Source organism: Schistocerca cancellata, unplaced genomic scaffold (assembly GCF_023864275.1).
Source record: "Schistocerca cancellata isolate TAMUIC-IGC-003103 unplaced genomic scaffold, iqSchCanc2.1 HiC_scaffold_419, whole genome shotgun sequence".
Lineage (NCBI taxonomy): Eukaryota > Metazoa > Arthropoda > Insecta > Orthoptera > Acrididae > Schistocerca > Schistocerca cancellata.
Genome location: NW_026046436.1, coordinates 22,224 through 35,968, shown reverse-complemented (window position 1 = coordinate 35,968; position 13,745 = coordinate 22,224). Strand labels below are relative to the sequence as shown.

At 50.9% G+C, this 13,745-nt stretch overlaps 10 non-coding genes across 10 annotated transcripts; all 10 read left to right on the top strand.

Moving 5' to 3' along the window:
- Nucleotides 1-926: 926 nt before the first annotated feature.
- On the top strand, nt 927-1,115 carry LOC126123273 (U2 spliceosomal RNA). The gene has a single exon (XR_007526367.1). It is a non-coding gene; the product is annotated as a U2 spliceosomal RNA (small nuclear RNA).
- A 1,128-nt stretch (nt 1,116-2,243) lies between these two features.
- LOC126123251 (U2 spliceosomal RNA) lies at nt 2,244-2,433 on the top strand. Its single transcript, XR_007526347.1, has one exon. It is a non-coding gene; the product is annotated as a U2 spliceosomal RNA (small nuclear RNA).
- A 1,122-nt stretch (nt 2,434-3,555) lies between these two features.
- LOC126123274 (U2 spliceosomal RNA) lies at nt 3,556-3,746 on the top strand. The gene has a single exon (XR_007526368.1). It is a non-coding gene; the product is annotated as a U2 spliceosomal RNA (small nuclear RNA).
- Nucleotides 3,747-4,864: 1,118 nt separating this feature from the next.
- On the top strand, nt 4,865-5,053 carry LOC126123263 (U2 spliceosomal RNA). Its single transcript, XR_007526358.1, has one exon. It is a non-coding gene; the product is annotated as a U2 spliceosomal RNA (small nuclear RNA).
- A 1,117-nt stretch (nt 5,054-6,170) lies between these two features.
- LOC126123262 (U2 spliceosomal RNA) lies at nt 6,171-6,359 on the top strand. Its single transcript, XR_007526357.1, has one exon. It is a non-coding gene; the product is annotated as a U2 spliceosomal RNA (small nuclear RNA).
- Nucleotides 6,360-7,476: 1,117 nt separating this feature from the next.
- On the top strand, nt 7,477-7,665 carry LOC126123261 (U2 spliceosomal RNA). The gene has a single exon (XR_007526356.1). It is a non-coding gene; the product is annotated as a U2 spliceosomal RNA (small nuclear RNA).
- Nucleotides 7,666-8,782: 1,117 nt separating this feature from the next.
- Nucleotides 8,783-8,971, top strand: LOC126123259 (U2 spliceosomal RNA). Its single transcript, XR_007526354.1, has one exon. It is a non-coding gene; the product is annotated as a U2 spliceosomal RNA (small nuclear RNA).
- Nucleotides 8,972-10,088: 1,117 nt separating this feature from the next.
- Nucleotides 10,089-10,277, top strand: LOC126123258 (U2 spliceosomal RNA). Its single transcript, XR_007526353.1, has one exon. It is a non-coding gene; the product is annotated as a U2 spliceosomal RNA (small nuclear RNA).
- Nucleotides 10,278-11,394: 1,117 nt separating this feature from the next.
- Nucleotides 11,395-11,583, top strand: LOC126123257 (U2 spliceosomal RNA). The gene has a single exon (XR_007526352.1). It is a non-coding gene; the product is annotated as a U2 spliceosomal RNA (small nuclear RNA).
- Nucleotides 11,584-12,700: 1,117 nt separating this feature from the next.
- On the top strand, nt 12,701-12,889 carry LOC126123256 (U2 spliceosomal RNA). Its single transcript, XR_007526351.1, has one exon. It is a non-coding gene; the product is annotated as a U2 spliceosomal RNA (small nuclear RNA).
- Nucleotides 12,890-13,745: the final 856 nt, after the last annotated feature.

The following is a 13,745-nucleotide window of genomic DNA, read 5'->3' as shown; positions in this document are numbered from 1 at the left end:
GCTGGTAATTTATGGGGGCACAGAACGGTGCCCTTCCAGATGCCTCGTTGGCGTCTCTTATGGTCCGGCCACAGATAATTTTATTTAAATTTTTTGGAGTTATATCCTTAGCTCCTCGCGAAACGTCGTCGTCGTCGCCGCCGCACGCACGCAGAATACGTGTGTACACACACACATATGCGGTGGGCGGTTGACGATGGAAGCATTCGACTAGGTTGTAGCTCGCGCCGGCCTCGCGCCGGCCTGGCGCTGCTGTGGGGCGGCCTCTCGGCTTCTCCACTGCCCTGGCAGCTAGCGGCGTTCAAATGGGAGTCGCAGTTTTCTCCTTCGACATGGAGGGTAGTACTGGGCTGTTGACGAGTGCTCTCGTGAATTGTCGTTCCTTCCCGGCACTTGCTTTTGCGATGTTTTCGACGGTCGCCTGTTGCCATATCGGCCCGTACCACCGTGTGTCACTCCCATATGTGGAGCGCACACGCTGCAAGCATTTAGGCCCTTTCTCTGCGGCGTTTCCTTATCGCTTCTCGGCCTTTTGGCTAAGAAGCACCCCGCGAGCGGAGCGTTCTGTTGGGCTCTGTCGCGGGTCGTGGGTCTCCTCTCGCGTTTAGCGATCGAGGATCGTTTCGTTTGTTTCTAAATTTCTCCGTTGTTGAAATTTTTGCGGTGACATGACCAGCCGGTCGAACAGTATCCAGTGTGTGTTCGACAGGGCGGCAAGACGGCCGACCGCGTTTGAAATACAAGAATGGATATTTGGCGATCTGCGTGTACCGGAACATGCTGTTGACACCTTCCAACTGGATTTCGTCTTGTTTTCGTTATTTGTGAAATTTGTAGACCAGGAGAATACGAAAAGTATGGCCTGGCATTAGCGGGCGAACATCGTTCCGCTACTTCGATGGCTCTGTCGGTACAGTGACAATCGCGCCGGTTTTGGTAAAAAAAAAAAAAAGTGTAGTATCTGTTCTTATCAGCTTAATATCTGATACGTCCTGCATCGCAGGACCAGAATATTAAACTCATTTTTGGCTCATGACGGAGTGCTAGGGGGCTTGCTCCACCTCTGTCGCGGGTTGGCCCGGCATTGCAGTACCGCCGGGATCGGCCCACCTAAAATTAATTAAAACACTGCCTGAAATGGTTTAATATTCTGCAGTGATCAGATATTCCGCTGGTGGCAAAACTTGTCATAGTTTTCGATGTGCCCAGTAGTTACCTGCTTACACAGCACGTATTGGTTTTAATTAATTTAGGATTATAATAAGTATTTTTTTTTGCGTTTAGCCGGACCGCTCTTGCAGCCGCATTACACTAGGCTGGTAATTTATGGGGGCACAGAACGGTGCCTTCAGATGCCTCGTTGGCGTCTCTTATGGTCCGGCCACAGATAATTTTATTTAAATTTTTTGGAGTTATATCCTTAGCTCCTCGCGAACGTCGTCGTCGTCGCCGCCGCACGCACGCAGAATACGTGTGTACACACACACATATGCGGTGGGCGGTTGACGATTGGAAGCATTCGACTAGGTGTAGCTCGCGCCGGCCTCGCGCCGGCCTGGCGCTGCTGTGGGGCGGGCCCTCTCGGCTTCTCCACTGCCCTGGCAGCTAGCGGCGTTCAAATGGGGAGTCGCAGTTTTTCTCTTCGACATGGGAGGGTAGTACTGGGCTTGTTGACGAGTGCTCTCGTGAATTGTCGTTCCTTCCGGCACTTGCTTTTGCGATGTTTTCGACGGTCGCCTGTTGCCATATCGGCCCGTACCACCGTGTGTCACTCCCATATGTGGAGCGCACACGCTGCAAGCATTTAGGCCCTTTCTCTGCGGCGTTTCCTTAATCGCTTCTCGGCCTTTTGGCTAAGAAGCACCCCGCGAGCGGAGCGTTCTGTTGGGCTCTTGTCGCGGGTCGTGGGTCTCCTCTCGCGTTTAGCGATCGAGGATCGTTTCGTTTGTTCTAAATTTCTGCCGTTGTTGAAATTTTTGCGGTGACATGACCAGCCGGTCGAACAGTATCCAGTGTGTGTTCGACAGGGCGGCAAGACGGCCGACCGCGTTTGAAATACAAGAATGGATATTTGGCGATCTGCGTGTACCGGAACATGCTGTTGACACCTTCCAACTGGATTTCGTCTTGTTTTCGTTATTTGTGAAATTTGTAGACCAGGAGAAATACGAAAAGTATGGCCTGGCATTAGCGGGCGAACATCCGTTCCGCTACTTCGATGGCTCTGTCGGTACAGTGACAATCGCGCCGTTTGGTAAAAAAAAAAAAAAGTGTAGTATCTGTTCTTATCAGCTTAATATCTGATACGTCCTGCATCGCAGGACCAGAATATTAAACTCATTTTTGGCTCATGACGGAGTGCTAGGGGCTTGCTCCCACCTCTGTCGCGGGTTGGCCCGGCATTGCAGTACCGCCGGGATCGGCCCACCTAAATTAATTAAAACACTGCCTGAAATGGTTTAATATTCCTGCAGTGATCAGATATTCCGCTGGTGGCAAAACTTGTCCATAGTTTTCGATGTGCCCAGTAGTTACCTGCTTACACAGCACGTATTGTTTTAATTAATTTAGGATTATAATAAGTATTTTTTTTTTGCGTTTAGCCGGACCGCTCTTGCAGCCGCATTACACTAGGCTGGTAATTTATGGGGGCACAGAACGGTGCCTTCAGATGCCTCGTTGGCGTCTCTTATGGTCCGGCCACAGATAATTTTATTTAAATTTTTTGGAGTTATATCCTTAGCTCCTCGCGAACGTCGTCGTCGTCGCCGCCGCACGCACGCAGAATACGTGTGTACACACACACATATGCGGTGGGCGGTTGACGATGGAAGCATTCGACTAGGTGTAGCTCGCGCCGGCCTCGCGCCGGCCTGGCGCTGCTGTGGGGCGGCCTTCTCGGCTTCTCACTGCCCTGGCAGCTAGCGGCGTTCAAATGGGAGTCGCAGTTTTCTCTTCGACCATGGAGGGTAGTACTGGGCTGTTGACGAGTGCTCTCGTGAATTGTCGTTCCTTCCGGCACTTGCTTTTGCGATGTTTTCGACGTCGCCTGTTGCCATATCGGCCCGTACCACCGTGTGTCACTCCCATATGTGGAGCGCACACGCTGCAAGCATTTAGGCCCTTTCTCTGCGGCGTTTCCTTAATCGCTTCTCGGCCTTTTGGCTAAGAAGCACCCCGCGAGCGGAGCGTTCTGTTGGGCTCTGTCGCGGGTCGTGGGTCTCCTCTCGCGTTTTTAGCGATCGAGGATCGTTTCGTTTGTTCTAAATTTCTCCGTTGTTGAAATTTTTGCGGTGACATGACCAGCCGGTCGAACAGTATCCAGTGTGTGTTCGACAGGGCGGCAAGACGGCGACCGCGTTTTGAAATACAAGAATGGATATTTGGCGATCTGCGTGTACCGGAACATGCTGTTGACACCTTCCAACTGGATTTCGTCTTGTTTTCGTTATTTGTGAAAATTTGTAGACCAGGAGAAATACGAAAAGTATGGCCTGGCATTAGCGGCGAACATCCGTTCCGCTACTTCGATGGCTCTGTCGGTACAGTGACAATCGCGCCGTTTGGTAAAAAAAAAAAAAAGTGTAGTATCTGTTTCTTATCAGCTTAATATCTGATACGTCCTGCATCGCAGGACCAGAATATTAAACTCATTTTTGGCTCATGACGGAGTGCTAGGGGCTTGCTCCACCTCTGTCGCGGGTTGGCCCGGCATTTGCAGTACCGCCGGGATCGGCCCCACCTAAAATTAATTAAAACACTGCCTGAAATGGTTTATATTCTGCAGTGATCAGATATTCCGCTGGTGGCAAAACTTGTCATAGTTTTCGATGTGCCCAGTAGTTACCTGCTTACACAGCACGTATTGTTTTAATTAATTTAGGATTATAATAAGTATTTTTTTTTTGCGTTTAGCCGGACCGCTCTTGCAGCCGCATTACACTAGGCTGGTAATTTATGGGGGCACAGAACGGTGCCTTCAGATGCCTCGTTGGCGTCTCTTATGGTCCGGCCACAGATAATTTTATTTAAATTTTTTGGAGTTATATCCTTAGCTCCTCGCGAACGTCGTCGTCGTCGCCGCCGCACGCACGCAGAATACGTGTGTACACACACACATATGCGGTGGGCGGTTGACGATGGAAGCATTCGACTAGGTGTAGCTCGCGCCGGCCTCGCGCCGGCCTGGCGCTGCTGTGGGGCGGCCTCTCGGCTTCTCCACTGCCCTGGCAGCTAGCGGCGTTCAAATGGGAGTCGCAGTTTTCTCTTCGACATGGAGGGTAGTACTGGGCTGTTGACGAGTGCTCTCGTGAATTGTCGTTCCTTCCGGCACTTGCTTTTGCGATGTTTTCGACGGTCGCCTGTTGCCATATCGGCCCGTACCACCGTGTGTCACTCCCATATGTGGAGCGCACACGCTGCAAGCATTTAGGCCCTTTCTCTGCGGCGTTTCCTTATCGCTTCTCGGCCTTTTGGCTAAGAAGCACCCCGCGAGCGGAGCGTTCTGTTGGGCTCTGTCGCGGGTCGTGGGTCTCCTCTCGCGTTTAGCGATCGAGGATCGTTTCGTTTGTTCTAAATTTCTCCGTTGTTGAAATTTTTGCGGTGACATGACCAGCCGGTCGAACAGTATCCAGTGTGTGTTCGACAGGGCGGCAAGACGGCCGACCGCGTTTGAAATACAAGAATGGATATTTGGCGATCTGCGTGTACCGGAACATGCTGTTGACACCTTCCAACTGGATTTCGTCTTGTTTTCGTTATTTGTGAAATTTGTAGACCAGGAGAAATACGAAAAGTATGGCCTGGCATTAGCGGGCGAACATCCGTTCCGCTACTTCGATGGCTCTGTCGGTACAGTGACAATCGCGCCGTTTGGTAAAAAAAAAAAAAAGTGTAGTATCTGTTCTTATCAGCTTAATATCTGATACGTCCTGCATCGCAGGACCAGAATATTAAACTCATTTTTGGCTCATGACGGAGTGCTAGGGGCTTGCTCCACCTCTGTCGCGGGTTGGCCCGGCATTGCAGTACCGCCGGGATCGGCCCACCTAAAATTAATTAAAACACTGCCTGAAATGGTTTAATATTCTGCAGTGATCAGATATTCCGCTGGTGGCAAAACTTGTCATAGTTTTCGATGTGCCCAGTAGTTACCTGCTTACACAGCACGTATTGTTTTAATTAATTTAGGATTATAATAAGTATTTTTTTTTGCGTTTAGCCGGACCGCTCTTGCAGCCGCATTACACTAGGCTGGTAATTTATGGGGGCACAGAACGGTGCCTTCAGATGCCTCGTTGGCGTCTCTTATGGTCCGGCCACAGATAATTTTATTTAAATTTTTTGGAGTTATATCCTTAGCTCCTCGCGAACGTCGTCGTCGTCGCCGCCGCACGCACGCAGAATACGTGTGTACACACACACATATGCGGTGGGCGGTTGACGATGGAAGCATTCGACTAGGTGTAGCTCGCGCCGGCCTCGCGCCGGCCTGGCGCTGCTGTGGGGCGGCCTCTCGGCTTCTCCACTGCCCTGGCAGCTAGCGGCGTTCAAATGGGAGTCGCAGTTTTCTCTTCGACATGGAGGGTAGTACTGGGCTGTTGACGAGTGCTCTCGTGAATTGTCGTTCCTTCCGGCACTTGCTTTTGCGATGTTTTCGACGGTCGCCTGTTGCCATATCGGCCCGTACCACCGTGTGTCACTCCCATATGTGGAGCGCACACGCTGCAAGCATTTAGGCCCTTTCTCTGCGGCGTTTCCTTATCGCTTCTCGGCCTTTTGGCTAAGAAGCACCCCGCGAGCGGAGCGTTCTGTTGGGCTCTGTCGCGGGTCGTGGGTCTCCTCTCGCGTTTAGCGATCGAGGATCGTTTCGTTTGTTCTAAATTTCTCCGTTGTTGAAATTTTTGCGGTGACATGACCAGCCGGTCGAACAGTATCCAGTGTGTGTTCGACAGGGCGGCAAGACGGCCGACCGCGTTTGAAATACAAGAATGGATATTTGGCGATCTGCGTGTACCGGAACATGCTGTTGACACCTTCCAACTGGATTTCGTCTTGTTTTCGTTATTTGTGAAATTTGTAGACCAGGAGAAATACGAAAAGTATGGCCTGGCATTAGCGGGCGAACATCCGTTCCGCTACTTCGATGGCTCTGTCGGTACAGTGACAATCGCGCCGTTTGGTAAAAAAAAAAAAAAGTGTAGTATCTGTTCTTATCAGCTTAATATCTGATACGTCCTGCATCGCAGGACCAGAATATTAAACTCATTTTTGGCTCATGACGGAGTGCTAGGGGCTTGCTCCACCTCTGTCGCGGGTTGGCCCGGCATTGCAGTACCGCCGGGATCGGCCCACCTAAAATTAATTAAAACACTGCCTGAAATGGTTTAATATTCTGCAGTGATCAGATATTCCGCTGGTGGCAAAACTTGTCATAGTTTTCGATGTGCCCAGTAGTTACCTGCTTACACAGCACGTATTGTTTTAATTAATTTAGGATTATAATAAGTATTTTTTTTTGCGTTTAGCCGGACCGCTCTTGCAGCCGCATTACACTAGGCTGGTAATTTATGGGGGCACAGAACGGTGCCTTCAGATGCCTCGTTGGCGTCTCTTATGGTCCGGCCACAGATAATTTTATTTAAATTTTTTGGAGTTATATCCTTAGCTCCTCGCGAACGTCGTCGTCGTCGCCGCCGCACGCACGCAGAATACGTGTGTACACACACACATATGCGGTGGGCGGTTGACGATGGAAGCATTCGACTAGGTGTAGCTCGCGCCGGCCTCGCGCCGGCCTGGCGCTGCTGTGGGGCGGCCTCTCGGCTTCTCCACTGCCCTGGCAGCTAGCGGCGTTCAAATGGGAGTCGCAGTTTTCTCTTCGACATGGAGGGTAGTACTGGGCTGTTGACGAGTGCTCTCGTGAATTGTCGTTCCTTCCGGCACTTGCTTTTGCGATGTTTTCGACGGTCGCCTGTTGCCATATCGGCCCGTACCACCGTGTGTCACTCCCATATGTGGAGCGCACACGCTGCAAGCATTTAGGCCCTTTCTCTGCGGCGTTTCCTTATCGCTTCTCGGCCTTTTGGCTAAGAAGCACCCCGCGAGCGGAGCGTTCTGTTGGGCTCTGTCGCGGGTCGTGGGTCTCCTCTCGCGTTTAGCGATCGAGGATCGTTTCGTTTGTTCTAAATTTCTCCGTTGTTGAAATTTTTGCGGTGACATGACCAGCCGGTCGAACAGTATCCAGTGTGTGTTCGACAGGGCGGCAAGACGGCCGACCGCGTTTGAAATACAAGAATGGATATTTGGCGATCTGCGTGTACCGGAACATGCTGTTGACACCTTCCAACTGGATTTCGTCTTGTTTTCGTTATTTGTGAAATTTGTAGACCAGGAGAAATACGAAAAGTATGGCCTGGCATTAGCGGGCGAACATCCGTTCCGCTACTTCGATGGCTCTGTCGGTACAGTGACAATCGCGCCGTTTGGTAAAAAAAAAAAAAAGTGTAGTATCTGTTCTTATCAGCTTAATATCTGATACGTCCTGCATCGCAGGACCAGAATATTAAACTCATTTTTGGCTCATGACGGAGTGCTAGGGGCTTGCTCCACCTCTGTCGCGGGTTGGCCCGGCATTGCAGTACCGCCGGGATCGGCCCACCTAAAATTAATTAAAACACTGCCTGAAATGGTTTAATATTCTGCAGTGATCAGATATTCCGCTGGTGGCAAAACTTGTCATAGTTTTCGATGTGCCCAGTAGTTACCTGCTTACACAGCACGTATTGTTTTAATTAATTTAGGATTATAATAAGTATTTTTTTTTGCGTTTAGCCGGACCGCTCTTGCAGCCGCATTACACTAGGCTGGTAATTTATGGGGGCACAGAACGGTGCCTTCAGATGCCTCGTTGGCGTCTCTTATGGTCCGGCCACAGATAATTTTATTTAAATTTTTTGGAGTTATATCCTTAGCTCCTCGCGAACGTCGTCGTCGTCGCCGCCGCACGCACGCAGAATACGTGTGTACACACACACATATGCGGTGGGCGGTTGACGATGGAAGCATTCGACTAGGTGTAGCTCGCGCCGGCCTCGCGCCGGCCTGGCGCTGCTGTGGGGCGGCCTCTCGGCTTCTCCACTGCCCTGGCAGCTAGCGGCGTTCAAATGGGAGTCGCAGTTTTCTCTTCGACATGGAGGGTAGTACTGGGCTGTTGACGAGTGCTCTCGTGAATTGTCGTTCCTTCCGGCACTTGCTTTTGCGATGTTTTCGACGGTCGCCTGTTGCCATATCGGCCCGTACCACCGTGTGTCACTCCCATATGTGGAGCGCACACGCTGCAAGCATTTAGGCCCTTTCTCTGCGGCGTTTCCTTATCGCTTCTCGGCCTTTTGGCTAAGAAGCACCCCGCGAGCGGAGCGTTCTGTTGGGCTCTGTCGCGGGTCGTGGGTCTCCTCTCGCGTTTAGCGATCGAGGATCGTTTCGTTTGTTCTAAATTTCTCCGTTGTTGAAATTTTTGCGGTGACATGACCAGCCGGTCGAACAGTATCCAGTGTGTGTTCGACAGGGCGGCAAGACGGCCGACCGCGTTTGAAATACAAGAATGGATATTTGGCGATCTGCGTGTACCGGAACATGCTGTTGACACCTTCCAACTGGATTTCGTCTTGTTTTCGTTATTTGTGAAATTTGTAGACCAGGAGAAATACGAAAAGTATGGCCTGGCATTAGCGGGCGAACATCCGTTCCGCTACTTCGATGGCTCTGTCGGTACAGTGACAATCGCGCCGTTTGGTAAAAAAAAAAAAAAGTGTAGTATCTGTTCTTATCAGCTTAATATCTGATACGTCCTGCATCGCAGGACCAGAATATTAAACTCATTTTTGGCTCATGACGGAGTGCTAGGGGCTTGCTCCACCTCTGTCGCGGGTTGGCCCGGCATTGCAGTACCGCCGGGATCGGCCCACCTAAAATTAATTAAAACACTGCCTGAAATGGTTTAATATTCTGCAGTGATCAGATATTCCGCTGGTGGCAAAACTTGTCATAGTTTTCGATGTGCCCAGTAGTTACCTGCTTACACAGCACGTATTGTTTTAATTAATTTAGGATTATAATAAGTATTTTTTTTTGCGTTTAGCCGGACCGCTCTTGCAGCCGCATTACACTAGGCTGGTAATTTATGGGGGCACAGAACGGTGCCTTCAGATGCCTCGTTGGCGTCTCTTATGGTCCGGCCACAGATAATTTTATTTAAATTTTTTGGAGTTATATCCTTAGCTCCTCGCGAACGTCGTCGTCGTCGCCGCCGCACGCACGCAGAATACGTGTGTACACACACACATATGCGGTGGGCGGTTGACGATGGAAGCATTCGACTAGGTGTAGCTCGCGCCGGCCTCGCGCCGGCCTGGCGCTGCTGTGGGGCGGCCTCTCGGCTTCTCCACTGCCCTGGCAGCTAGCGGCGTTCAAATGGGAGTCGCAGTTTTCTCTTCGACATGGAGGGTAGTACTGGGCTGTTGACGAGTGCTCTCGTGAATTGTCGTTCCTTCCGGCACTTGCTTTTGCGATGTTTTCGACGGTCGCCTGTTGCCATATCGGCCCGTACCACCGTGTGTCACTCCCATATGTGGAGCGCACACGCTGCAAGCATTTAGGCCCTTTCTCTGCGGCGTTTCCTTATCGCTTCTCGGCCTTTTGGCTAAGAAGCACCCCGCGAGCGGAGCGTTCTGTTGGGCTCTGTCGCGGGTCGTGGGTCTCCTCTCGCGTTTAGCGATCGAGGATCGTTTCGTTTGTTCTAAATTTCTCCGTTGTTGAAATTTTTGCGGTGACATGACCAGCCGGTCGAACAGTATCCAGTGTGTGTTCGACAGGGCGGCAAGACGGCCGACCGCGTTTGAAATACAAGAATGGATATTTGGCGATCTGCGTGTACCGGAACATGCTGTTGACACCTTCCAACTGGATTTCGTCTTGTTTTCGTTATTTGTGAAATTTGTAGACCAGGAGAAATACGAAAAGTATGGCCTGGCATTAGCGGGCGAACATCCGTTCCGCTACTTCGATGGCTCTGTCGGTACAGTGACAATCGCGCCGTTTGGTAAAAAAAAAAAAAAGTGTAGTATCTGTTCTTATCAGCTTAATATCTGATACGTCCTGCATCGCAGGACCAGAATATTAAACTCATTTTTGGCTCATGACGGAGTGCTAGGGGCTTGCTCCACCTCTGTCGCGGGTTGGCCCGGCATTGCAGTACCGCCGGGATCGGCCCACCTAAAATTAATTAAAACACTGCCTGAAATGGTTTAATATTCTGCAGTGATCAGATATTCCGCTGGTGGCAAAACTTGTCATAGTTTTCGATGTGCCCAGTAGTTACCTGCTTACACAGCACGTATTGTTTTAATTAATTTAGGATTATAATAAGTATTTTTTTTTGCGTTTAGCCGGACCGCTCTTGCAGCCGCATTACACTAGGCTGGTAATTTATGGGGGCACAGAACGGTGCCTTCAGATGCCTCGTTGGCGTCTCTTATGGTCCGGCCACAGATAATTTTATTTAAATTTTTTGGAGTTATATCCTTAGCTCCTCGCGAACGTCGTCGTCGTCGCCGCCGCACGCACGCAGAATACGTGTGTACACACACACATATGCGGTGGGCGGTTGACGATGGAAGCATTCGACTAGGTGTAGCTCGCGCCGGCCTCGCGCCGGCCTGGCGCTGCTGTGGGGCGGCCTCTCGGCTTCTCCACTGCCCTGGCAGCTAGCGGCGTTCAAATGGGAGTCGCAGTTTTCTCTTCGACATGGAGGGTAGTACTGGGCTGTTGACGAGTGCTCTCGTGAATTGTCGTTCCTTCCGGCACTTGCTTTTGCGATGTTTTCGACGGTCGCCTGTTGCCATATCGGCCCGTACCACCGTGTGTCACTCCCATATGTGGAGCGCACACGCTGCAAGCATTTAGGCCCTTTCTCTGCGGCGTTTCCTTATCGCTTCTCGGCCTTTTGGCTAAGAAGCACCCCGCGAGCGGAGCGTTCTGTTGGGCTCTGTCGCGGGTCGTGGGTCTCCTCTCGCGTTTAGCGATCGAGGATCGTTTCGTTTGTTCTAAATTTCTCCGTTGTTGAAATTTTTGCGGTGACATGACCAGCCGGTCGAACAGTATCCAGTGTGTGTTCGACAGGGCGGCAAGACGGCCGACCGCGTTTGAAATACAAGAATGGATATTTGGCGATCTGCGTGTACCGGAACATGCTGTTGACACCTTCCAACTGGATTTCGTCTTGTTTTCGTTATTTGTGAAATTTGTAGACCAGGAGAAATACGAAAAGTATGGCCTGGCATTAGCGGGCGAACATCCGTTCCGCTACTTCGATGGCTCTGTCGGTACAGTGACAATCGCGCCGTTTGGTAAAAAAAAAAAAAAGTGTAGTATCTGTTCTTATCAGCTTAATATCTGATACGTCCTGCATCGCAGGACCAGAATATTAAACTCATTTTTGGCTCATGACGGAGTGCTAGGGGCTTGCTCCACCTCTGTCGCGGGTTGGCCCGGCATTGCAGTACCGCCGGGATCGGCCCACCTAAAATTAATTAAAACACTGCCTGAAATGGTTTAATATTCTGCAGTGATCAGATATTCCGCTGGTGGCAAAACTTGTCATAGTTTTCGATGTGCCCAGTAGTTACCTGCTTACACAGCACGTATTGTTTTAATTAATTTAGGATTATAATAAGTATTTTTTTTTGCGTTTAGCCGGACCGCTCTTGCAGCCGCATTACACTAGGCTGGTAATTTATGGGGGCACAGAACGGTGCCTTCAGATGCCTCGTTGGCGTCTCTTATGGTCCGGCCACAGATAATTTTATTTAAATTTTTTGGAGTTATATCCTTAGCTCCTCGCGAACGTCGTCGTCGTCGCCGCCGCACGCACGCAGAATACGTGTGTACACACACACATATGCGGTGGGCGGTTGACGATGGAAGCATTCGACTAGGTGTAGCTCGCGCCGGCCTCGCGCCGGCCTGGCGCTGCTGTGGGGCGGCCTCTCGGCTTCTCCACTGCCCTGGCAGCTAGCGGCGTTCAAATGGGAGTCGCAGTTTTCTCTTCGACATGGAGGGTAGTACTGGGCTGTTGACGAGTGCTCTCGTGAATTGTCGTTCCTTCCGGCACTTGCTTTTGCGATGTTTTCGACGGTCGCCTGTTGCCATATCGGCCCGTACCACCGTGTGTCACTCCCATATGTGGAGCGCACACGCTGCAAGCATTTAGGCCCTTTCTCTGCGGCGTTTCCTTATCGCTTCTCGGCCTTTTGGCTAAGAAGCACCCCGCGAGCGGAGCGTTCTGTTGGGCTCTGTCGCGGGTCGTGGGTCTCCTCTCGCGTTTAGCGATCGAGGATCGTTTCGTTTGTTCTAAATTTCTCCGTTGTTGAAATTTTTGCGGTGACATGACCAGCCGGTCGAACAGTATCCAGTGTGTGTTCGACAGGGCGGCAAGACGGCCGACCGCGTTTGAAATACAAGAATGGATATTTGGCGATCTGCGTGTACCGGAACATGCTGTTGACACCTTCCAACTGGATTTCGTCTTGTTTTCGTTATTTGTGAAATTTGTAGACCAGGAGAAATACGAAAAGTATGGCCTGGCATTAGCGGGCGAACATCCGTTCCGCTACTTCGATGGCTCTGTCGGTACAGTGACAATCGCGCCGTTTGGTAAAAAAAAAAAAAAGTGTAGTATCTGTTCTTATCAGCTTAATATCTGATACGTCCTGCATCGCAGGACCAGAATATTAAACTCATTTTTGGCTCATGACGGAGTGCTAGGGGCTTGCTCCACCTCTGTCGCGGGTTGGCCCGGCATTGCAGTACCGCCGGGATCGGCCCACCTAAAATTAATTAAAACACTGCCTGAAATGGTTTAATATTCTGCAGTGATCAGATATTCCGCTGGTGGCAAAACTTGTCATAGTTTTCGATGTGCCCAGTAGTTACCTGCTTACACAGCACGTATTGTTTTAATTAATTTAGGATTATAATAAGTATTTTTTTTTGCGTTTAGCCGGACCGCTCTTGCAGCCGCATTACACTAGGCTGGTAATTTATGGGGGCACAGAACGGTGCCTTCAGATGCCTCGTTGGCGTCTCTTATGGTCCGGCCACAGATAATTTTATTTAAATTTTTTGGAGTTATATCCTTAGCTCCTCGCGAACGTCGTCGTCGTCGCCGCCGCACGCACGCAGAATACGTGTGTACACACACACATATGCGGTGGGCGGTTGACGATGGAAGCATTCGACTAGGTGTAGCTCGCGCCGGCCTCGCGCCGGCCTGGCGCTGCTGTGGGGCGGCCTCTCGGCTTCTCCACTGCCCTGGCAGCTAGCGGCGTTCAAATGGGAGTCGCAGTTTTCTCTTCGACATGGAGGGTAGTACTGGGCTGTTGACGAGTGCTCTCGTGAATTGTCGTTCCTTCCGGCACTTGCTTTTGCGATGTTTTCGACGGTCGCCTGTTGCCATATCGGCCCGTACCACCGTGTGTCACTCCCATATGTGGAGCGCACACGCTGCAAGCATTTAGGCCCTTTCTCTGCGGCGTTTCCTTATCGCTTCTCGGCCTTTTGGCTAAGAAGCACCCCGCGAGCGGAGCGTTCTGTTGGGCTCTGTCGCGGGTCGTGGGTCTCCTCTCGCGTTTAGCGATCGAGGATCGTTTCGTTTGTTCTAAATTTCTCCGTTGTTGAAATTTTTGCGG